At 40.5% G+C, this 11316-nt stretch overlaps 1 protein-coding gene across 1 annotated transcript in view; it reads right to left on the reverse strand.

Moving 5' to 3' along the window:
• Positions 1-11316, reverse strand: part of fras1 (Fraser extracellular matrix complex subunit 1) — a 229565-nt gene that overhangs the window by 93476 nt on the left and 124773 nt on the right. The window lies entirely within an intron of this gene.

Here is an 11316-nt window from a genome sequence, read left to right on the forward strand (position 1 = left end):
TGTTACTGGTCTAACTACCTACTGTTACTGGTCTACTGTTACTGGTCTAACTACCTACTGTTACTGGTCTACTGTTACTGGTCTAACTACCTACTGTTACTGGTCTAACTACCTACTGTTACTGGTCTACTGTTACTAGTCTAACTACCTACTGTTACTGGTCTAACTACCTACTGTTACTGGTCTAGCTACCTACTGTTACTGGTCTACTGTTACTGGTCTACTGTTACTGGTCTAACTACCTACTGTTACTGGTCTAACTACCTACTGTTACTGGTCTACCTACCTACTGTTACTGGTCTACTGTTACTGGTCTACTGTTACTGGTCTAACTACCTACTGTTACTGGTCTACTGTTACTGGTCTAACTACTTACTGTTACTGGTCTACTGTTACTGGTCTAACTACCTACTGTTACTGATCTAACTACCTACTGTTACTGTTCTAACTACCTACTGTTACTGGTCTAACTACCTACTGTTACTGGTCTAACTACCTACTGTTACTGGTCTAACTACCTACTGTTACTGGTCTACTGTTACTGTTCTAACTACCTACTGTTACTGGTCTAACTACCTACTGTTACTGGTCTAACTACCTACTGTTACTGGTCTAACTACCTACTGTTACTGGTCTACTGTTACTGGTCTAACTACTTACTGTTACTGGTCTACTGTTACTGGTCTAACTACCTACTGTTACTGATCTAACTACCTACTGTTACTGATCTAACTACCTACTGTTACTGTTCTAACTACCTACTGTTACTGGTCTAACTACCTACTGTTACTGGTCTAACTACCTACTGTTACTGGTCTAACTACCTACTGTTACTGATCTAACTACCTACTGTTACTGATCTAACTACCTACTGTTACTGTTCTAACTACCTACTGTTACTGATCTAACTACCTAATGTTACTGATCTAACTACCTACTGTTACTGATCTAACTACCTAATGTTACTGATCTAACTACCTAATGTTACTGATCTAACTACCTACTGTTACTGTTCTAACTACCTACTGTTACTGATCTAACTACCTACTGTTACTGATCTAACTACCTACTGTTAATGGTCTAACTACCTACTGTTACTGATCTAACTACCTACTGTTACTGATCTAACTACCTACTGTTACTGGTCTAACTACCTACTGTTACTGGTCTAACTACCTACTGTTACTGGTCTAGCTACCTACTGTTACTGGTCTATCTACCTACTGTTACTGTTCTAACTACCTACTGTTACTGTTCTAACTACCTACTGTTACTGATCTAACTACCTACTGTTACTGGTCAAACTACCTACTGTTACTGGTCTAACTACCTACTGTTACTGGTCTAACTACCTACTGTTACTGGTCTAACTACCTACTGTTACTGGTCTACTGTTACTGGTCTAACTACCTACTGTTACTGACCTACTGTTACTGGTCTAACTACCTACTGTTACTGGTCTACTGTTACTGGTCTAACTACCTACTGTTACTGGTCTACTGTTACTGGTCTAACTACCTACTGTTACTGGTCTAACTACCTACTGTTACTGGTCTACTGTTACTAGTCTAACTACCTACTGTTACTGGTCTAACTACCTACTGTTACTGGTCTAGCTACCTACTGTTACTGGTCTACTGTTACTGGTCTACTGTTACTGGTCTAACTACCTACTGTTACTGGTCTAACTACCTACTGTTACTGGTCTACCTACCTACTGTTACTGGTCTACTGTTACTGGTCTACTGTTACTGGTCTAACTACCTACTGTTACTGGTCTACTGTTACTGGTCTAACTACCTACTGTTACTGGTCTAACTACCTACTGTTACTGGTCTACTGTTACTAGTCTAACTACCTACTGTTACTGGTCTAGCTACCTACTGTTACTGGTCTACTGTTACTGGTCTACTGTTACTGGTCTACTGTTACTGGTCTAACTACCTACTGTTACTGGTCTAACTACCTACTGTTACTGGTCTAGCTACCTACTGTTACTGATCTAACTACCTACTGTTACTGTTCTAACTACCTACTGTTACTGATCTAACTACCTACTGTTACTTATCTAACTACCTACTGTTACTGGTCTACTGTTACTGGTCTAACTACTTACTGTTACTGGTCTACTGTTACTGGTCTAACTACCTATTGTTACTGATCTAACTACCTACTGTTACTGTTCTAACTACCTACTGTTACTGGTCTAGCTACCTACTGTTACTGGTCTAACTACCTACTGTTACTGGTCTAACTACCTACTGTTACTGGTCTAACTACCTACTGTTACTGGTCTAGCCACCTACTGTTACTGGTCTAGCTACCTGCTGTTACTGGTCTAACTACCTACTGTTACTGGTCTAACTACCTACTGTTACTGATCTAACTACCTACTGTTACTGGTCTAACTATCTACTGTTACTGGTCTAACTACCTACTGTTACTGGTCTACTGTTACTGGTCTACTGTTACTGGTCTAACTACCTACTGTTACTGATCTAACTACCTACTGTTACTGTTCTAACTACCTACTGTTACTGGTCTAACTACCTACTGTTACTGGTCTAACTACCTACTGTTACTGACCTACTGTTACTGGTCTAACTACCTACTGTTACTGGTCTACTGTTACTGGTCTAACTACCTACTGTTACTGGTCTACTGTTACTGGTCTAACTACCTACTGTTACTGGTCTAACTACCTACTGTTACTGGTCTACTGTTACTAGTCTAACTACCTACTGTTACTGGTCTAACTACCTACTGTTACTGGTCTAGCTACCTACTGTTACTGGTCTACTGTTACTGGTCTACTGTTACTGGTCTAACTACCTACTGTTACTGGTCTAACTACCTACTGTTACTGGTCTACCTACCTACTGTTACTGGTCTACTGTTACTGGTCTACTGTTACTGGTCTAACTACCTACTGTTACTGGTCTACTGTTACTGGTCTAACTACTTACTGTTACTGGTCTACTGTTACTGGTCTAACTACCTACTGTTACTGATCTAACTACCTACTGTTACTGTTCTAACTACCTACTGTTACTGGTCTAACTACCTACTGTTACTGGTCTAACTACCTACTGTTACTGGTCTAACTACCTACTGTTACTGGTCTACTGTTACTGTTCTAACTACCTACTGTTACTGGTCTAACTACCTACTGTTACTGGTCTAACTACCTACTGTTACTGGTCTAACTACCTACTGTTACTGGTCTACTGTTACTGGTCTAACTACTTACTGTTACTGGTCTACTGTTACTGGTCTAACTACCTACTGTTACTGATCTAACTACCTACTGTTACTGATCTAACTACCTACTGTTACTGTTCTAACTACCTACTGTTACTGGTCTAACTACCTACTGTTACTGGTCTAACTACCTACTGTTACTGGTCTAACTACCTACTGTTACTGATCTAACTACCTACTGTTACTGATCTAACTACCTACTGTTACTGTTCTAACTACCTACTGTTACTGATCTAACTACCTAATGTTACTGATCTAACTACCTACTGTTACTGTTCTAACTACCTACTGTTACTGATCTAACTACCTAATGTTACTGATCTAACTACCTACTGTTACTGTTCTAACTACCTACTGTTACTGATCTAACTACCTACTGTTACTGATCTAACTACCTACTGTTAATGGTCTAACTACCTACTGTTACTGATCTAACTACCTACTGTTACTGATCTAACTACCTACTGTTACTGGTCTAACTACCTACTGTTACTGGTCTAACTACCTACTGTTACTGGTCTAGCTACCTACTGTTACTGGTCTATCTACCTACTGTTACTGTTCTAACTACCTACTGTTACTGTTCTAACTACCTACTGTTACTGATCTAACTACCTACTGTTACTGGTCAAACTACCTACTGTTACTGGTCTAACTACCTACTGTTACTGGTCTAACTACCTACTGTTACTGGTCTAACTACCTACTGTTACTGGTCTACTGTTACTGGTCTAACTACCTACTGTTACTGACCTACTGTTACTGGTCTAACTACCTACTGTTACTGGTCTACTGTTACTGGTCTAACTACCTACTGTTACTGGTCTACTGTTACTGGTCTAACTACCTACTGTTACTGGTCTAACTACCTACTGTTACTGGTCTACTGTTACTAGTCTAACTACCTACTGTTACTGGTCTAACTACCTACTGTTACTGGTCTAGCTACCTACTGTTACTGGTCTACTGTTACTGGTCTACTGTTACTGGTCTAACTACCTACTGTTACTGGTCTAACTACCTACTGTTACTGGTCTACCTACCTACTGTTACTGGTCTACTGTTACTGGTCTACTGTTACTGGTCTAACTACCTACTGTTACTGGTCTACTGTTACTGGTCTAACTACCTACTGTTACTGGTCTAACTACCTACTGTTACTGGTCTACTGTTACTAGTCTAACTACCTACTGTTACTGGTCTAGCTACCTACTGTTACTGGTCTACTGTTACTGGTCTACTGTTACTGGTCTACTGTTACTGGTCTAACTACCTACTGTTACTGGTCTAACTACCTACTGTTACTGGTCTAGCTACCTACTGTTACTGATCTAACTACCTACTGTTACTGTTCTAACTACCTACTGTTACTGATCTAACTACCTACTGTTACTTATCTAACTACCTACTGTTACTGTTCTAACTACCTACTGTTACTGATCTAACTACCTACTGTTACTGATCTAACTACCTACTGTTACTGTTCTAACTACCTACTGTTACTGATCTAACTACCTACTGTTACTGACCTAACTACCTACTGTTACTGTTCTAACTACCTACTGTTACTGATCTAACTACCTACTGTTACTGATCTAACTACCTACTGTTACTGGTCTAACTACCTACTGTTACTGGTCAAACTACCTACTGTTACTGGTCTAACTACCTACTGTTACTGGTCTAGCTACCTACTGTTACTGGTCTAGCTACCTACTGTTACTGTTCTAACTACCTACTGTTACTGTTCTAACTACCTACTGTTACTGATCTAACTACCTACTGTTACTGGTCAAACTACCTACGGTTACTGGTCTAACTACCTACTGTTACTGGTCTAGCTACCTACTGTTACTGGTCTAACTACCTACTGTTACTGGTCTAACTACCTACTGTTACTGGTCTACTGTTACTGGTCTAACTACCTACTGTTACTGGTCTACTGTTACTGGTCTAACTACCTACTGTTACTGACCTACTGTTACTGGTCTAACTACCTACTGTTACTGGTCTACTGTTACTGGTCTAACTACCTACTGTTACTGGTCTACTGTTACTAGTCTAACTACCTACTGTTACTGGTCTAACTACCTACTGTTACTGGTCTAGCTACCTACTGTTACTGGTCTACTGTTACTGGTCTACTGTTACTGGTCTAACTACCTACTGTTACTGGTCTAACTGCCTACTGTTACTGGTCTAACTACCTACTGTTACTGGTCTACTGTTACTGGTCTACTGTTACTGGTCTAACTACCTACTGTTACTGGTCTACTGTTACTGGTCTACTGTTACTGGTCTAACTACCTACTGTTACTGGTCTAACTACCTACTGTTACTGGTCTACTGTTACTAGTCTAACTACCTACTGTTACTGGTCTAACTACCTACTGTTACTGGTCTAGCTACCTACTGTTACTGGTCTACTGTTACTGGTCTACTGTTACTGGTCTACTGTTACTGGTCTAACTACCTACTGTTACTGGTCTAACTACCTACTGTTACTGGTCTAGCTACCTACTGTTACTGATCTAACTACCTACTGTTACTGATCTAACTACCTACTGTTACTGATCTAACTACCTACTGTTACTGGTCTAGTGACCTAATGTTACTGGTCTAGCTACCTACTGTTACTGGTCTAACTACCTACTGTTACTGATCTAACTACCTACTGTTACTGGTCTAACTACCTACTGTTACTGATCTAACTACCTACTGTTACTGATCTAACTACCTACTGTTACTGGTCTAGCCACCTACTGTTACTGGTCTAGTGACCTACTGTTACTGGTCTAGCTACCTACTGTTACTGGTCTAACTACCTACTGTTACTGATCTAACTACCTACTGTTACTGATCTAACTACCTACTGTTACTGGTCTAGCCACCTACTGTTACTGGTCTAGTGACCTACTGTTACTGGTCTAGCCACCTACTGTTACTGGTCTAGCTACCTACTGTTACTGGTCTAACTACCTACTGTTACTGGTCTAACTACCTACTGTTACTGGTCTAGCCACCTACTGTTACTGGTCTAGCTACCTACTGTTACTGGTCTAACTACCTACTGTTACTGATCTAACTACCTACTGTTACTGGTCTACTGTTACTGTTACTGGTCTACTGTTACTGGTCTACTGTTACTGGTCTAACTACCTACTGTTACTGATCTAACTACCTACTGTTACTGGTCTAACTACCTACTGTTACTGATCTAACTACCTACTGTTACTGGTCTAACTATCTACTGTTACTGGTCTAACTACCTACTTTTACTGGTCTACTGTTACTGGTCTACTGTTACTGGTCTAACTACCTACTGTTACTGATCTAACTACCTACTGTTACTGTTCTAACTACCTACTGTTACTGGTCTAACTACCTACTGTTACTGGTCTAACTACCTACTGTTACTGGTCTACTGTTACTGGTCTAACTACTTACTGTTACTGGTCTACTGTTACTGGTCTAACTACCTACTGTTACTGATCTAACTACCTACTGTTACTGTTCTAACTACCTACTGTTACTGGTCTAACTACCTACTGTTACTGGTCTAACTACCTACTCTTACTGGTCTAACTACCTACTGTTACTGGTCTACTGTTACTGGTCTAACTACCTACTGTTACTGGTCTACTGTTACTGGTCTAACTACCTACTGTTACTGGTCTACTGTTACTAGTCTAACTACCTACTGTTACTGGTCTAGCTACCTACTGTTACTGGTCTAGCTACCTACTGTTACTGTTCTAACTACCTACTGTTACTGTTCTAACTACCTACTGTTACTGATCTAACTACCTACTGTTACTGGTCAAACTACCTACTGTTACTGGTCTAACTACCTACTGTTACTGGTCTAGATACCTACTGTTACTGGTCTAACTACCTACTGTTACTGGTCTAACTACCTACTGTTACTGGTCTACTGTTACTGGTCTAACTACCTACTGTTACTGGTCTACTGTTACTGGTCTAACTACCTACTGTTACTGGTCTACTGTTACTGGTCTAACTACCTACTGTTACTGGTCTACTGTTACTGGTCTAACTACCTACTGTTACTGGTCTAACTACCCACTGTTACTGGTCTACTGTTACTAGTCTAACTACCTACTGTTACTGGTCTAACTACCTACTGTTACTGGTCTAGCTACCTACTGTTACTGGTCTACTGTTACTGGTCTACTGTTACTGGTCTAACTACCTACTGTTACTGGTCTAACTACCTACTGTTACTGGTCTACCTACCTACTGTTACTGGTCTACTGTTACTGGTCTACTGTTACTGGTCTAACTACCTACTGTTACTGGTCTACTGTTACTGGTCTACTGTTACTGGTCTAACTACCTACTGTTACTGGTCTAACTACCTACTGTTACTGGTCTACTGTTACTAGTCTAACTACCTACTGTTACTGGTCTAACTACCTACTGTTACTGGTCTAGCTACCTACTGTTACTGGTCTACTGTTACTGGTCTACTGTTACTGGTCTACTGTTACTGGTCTAACTACCTACTGTTACTGGTCTAACTACCTACTGTTACTGGTCTAGCTACCTAATGTTACTGATCTAACTACCTATTGTTACTGTTCTAACTACCTACTGTTACTGATCTAACTACCTACTGTTACTTATCTAACTACCTACTGTTACTGTTCTAACTACCTACTGTTACTGATCTAACTACCTACTGTTACTGATCTAACTACCTACTGTTACTGTTCTAACTACCTACTGTTACTGATCTAACTACCTACTGTTACTGACCTAACTACCTACTGTTACTGTTCTAACTACCTACTGTTACTGATCTAACTACCTACTGTTACTGATCTAACTACCTACTGTTACTGGTCTAACTACCTACTGTTACTGGTCTAACTACCTACTGTTACTGGTCAAACTACCTACTGTTACTGGTCTAACTACCTACTGTTACTGGTCTAGCTACCTACTGTTACTGGTCTAGCTACCTACTGTTACTGGTCTAACTACCTACTGTTACTGATCTAACTACCTACTGTTACTGGTCAAACTACCTACTGTTACTGTTCTAACTACCTACTGTTACTGATCTAACTACCTACTGTTACTGGTCTAACTACCTACTGTTACTGGTCAAACTACCTACTGTTACTGGTCTAACTACCTACTGTTACTGGTCTAGCTACCTACTGTTACTGGTCTAGCTACCTACTGTTACTGGTCTAACTACCTACTGTTACTGTTCTAACTACCTACTGTTACTGATCTAACTACCTACTGTTACTGGTCAAACTACCTACTGTTACTGGTCTAACTACCTACTGTTACTGGTCTAGCTACCTACTGTTACTGGTCTAACTACCTACTGTTACTGGTCTAACTACCTACTGTTACTGGTCTACTGTTACTGGTCTAACTACCTACTGTTACTGGTCTACTGTTACTGGTCTAACTACCTACTGTTACTGGTCTACTGTTACTGGTCTAACTACCTACTGTTACTGGTCTACTGTTACTGGTCTAACTACCTACTGTTACTGGTCTAACTACCTACTGTTACTGGTCTACTGTTACTAGTCTAACTACCTACTGTTACTGGTCTAACTACCTACTGTTACTGGTCTAGCTACCTACTGTTACTGGTCTACTGTTACTGGTCTACTGTTACTGGTCTAACTACCTACTGTTACTGGTCTAACTGCCTACTGTTACTGGTCTAACTACCTACTGTTACTGGTCTACTGTTACTGGTCTACTGTTACTGGTCTAACTACCTACTGTTACTGGTCTACTGTTACTGGTCTACTGTTACTGGTCTAACTACCTACTGTTACTGGTCTAACTACCTACTGTTACTGGTCTACTGTTACTAGTCTAACTACCTACTGTTACTGGTCTAACTACCTACTGTTACTGGTCTAGCTACCTACTGTTACTGGTCTACTGTTACTGGTCTACTGTTACTGGTCTACTGTTACTGGTCTAACTACCTACTGTTACTGGTCTAACTACCTACTGTTACTGGTCTAGCTACCTACTGTTACTGATCTAACTACCTACTGTTACTGATCTAACTACCTACTGTTACTGATCTAGCTACCTACTGTTACTGGTCTAGCGACCTACTGTTACTGGTCTAGCTGACCTACTGTTACTGGTCTAGCTACCTACTGTTACTGGTCTAACTACCTACTGTTACTGGTCTGACTACCTACTGTTACTGATCTAACTACCTACTGTTACTGGTCTAGTGACCTACTGTTACTGGTCTAGCCACCTACTGTTACTGGTCTAGCTACCTACTGTTACTGGTCTAACTACCTACTGTTACTGGTCTAGCTACCTACTGTTACTGGTCTAACTACCTACTGTTACTGGTCTAACTACCTACTGTTACTGATCTAACTACCTACTGTTACTGGTCTAGCTACCTACTGTTACTGATCTAACTACCTACTGTTACTGGTCTAACTACCTACTGTTACTGGTCTAACTACCTACTGTTACTGGTCTAACTACCTACTGTTACTGGTCTAACTACCTACTGTTACTGGTCTAGCCACCTACTGTTACTGGTCTAGCTACCTACTGTTACTGGTCTAACTACCTACTGTTACTGGTCTAACTACCTACTGTTACTGATCTAACTACCTACTGTTACTGGTCTAACTATCTACTGTTACTGGTCTAACTACCTACTGTTACTGGTCTACTGTTACTGGTCTACTGTTACTGGTCTAACTACCTACTGTTACTGATCTAACTACCTACTGTTACTGTTCTAACTACCTACTGTTACTGGTCTAACTACCTACTGTTACTGGTCTAACTACCTACTGTTACTGGTCTAACTACCTACTGTTACTGGTCTACTGTTACTGGTCTAACTACTTACTGTTACTGGTCTACTGTTACTGGTCTAACTACCTACTGTTACTGATCTAACTACCTACTGTTACTGTTCTAACTACCTACTGTTACTGGTCTAACTACCTACTGTTACTGGTCTAACTACCTACTGTTACTGGTCTAACTACCTACTGTTACTGGTCTACTGTTACTGGTCTAACTACCTACTGTTACTGGTCTACTGTTACTGGTCTAACTACCTACTGTTACTGGTCTACTGTTACTAGTCTAACTACCTACTGTTACTGGTCTAACTACCTACTGTTACTGGTCTACTGTTACTGGTCTAACTACCTACTGTTACTGGTCTACTGTTACTGGTCTAACTACCTACTGTTACTGGTCTAACTACCTAATGTTACTGGTCTACTGTTACTAGTCTAACTACCTACTGTTACTGGTCTAACTACCTACTGTTACTGGTCTAGCTACCTACTGTTACTGGTCTACTGTTACTGGTCTAACTACCTACTGTTACTGGTCTACTGTTACTGGTCTAACTACTGGTCAACTACCTACTGTTACTGGTCTAACTACCTACTGTTACTGGTCTACTGTTACTGGTCTACTACATGTTACTGGTCTACTGTTACTGGTCTAACTACCTACTGTTACTGGTCTACTGTTACTGGACCTACTGTTACTGGTCTAACTATCTACTGTTACTGGTCTACTGTTACTGGTCTAACTGATCTACTGTTACTGGTCTACTGTTACTGGTCTAACTACCTACTGTTACTGGTCTAACTACCTACTGTTACTGGTCTACTGTTACTGGTCTAACTACCTACTGTTACTGGTCTAACTACCTACTGTTACTGGTCTACTGTTACTGGTCTAACTATCTACTGTTACTGGTCTAACTACCTACTGTTACTGGTCTACTGTTACTGGTCTAACTACCTACTGTTACTGGTCTAACTACCTACTGTTACTGGTCTAACTACCTACTGTTACTGGTCTAACTACCTACTGTTACTGGTCTACTGTTACTGGTCTAACTATCTACTGTTACTGGTCTAACTATCTACTGTTACTGGTCTAACTACCTAATGTTACTGGTCTACTGTTACTGGTCTAACTACCTAATGTTACTGGTCTACTGTTACTGGTCTAACTACCTACTGTTACTGGTCTAACTACCTACTG

The sequence above is a fragment of the Salvelinus alpinus genome, chromosome 19 (genome assembly GCF_045679555.1).
Source record: "Salvelinus alpinus chromosome 19, SLU_Salpinus.1, whole genome shotgun sequence".
Taxonomy (NCBI): Eukaryota; Metazoa; Chordata; class Actinopteri; order Salmoniformes; family Salmonidae; genus Salvelinus; species Salvelinus alpinus.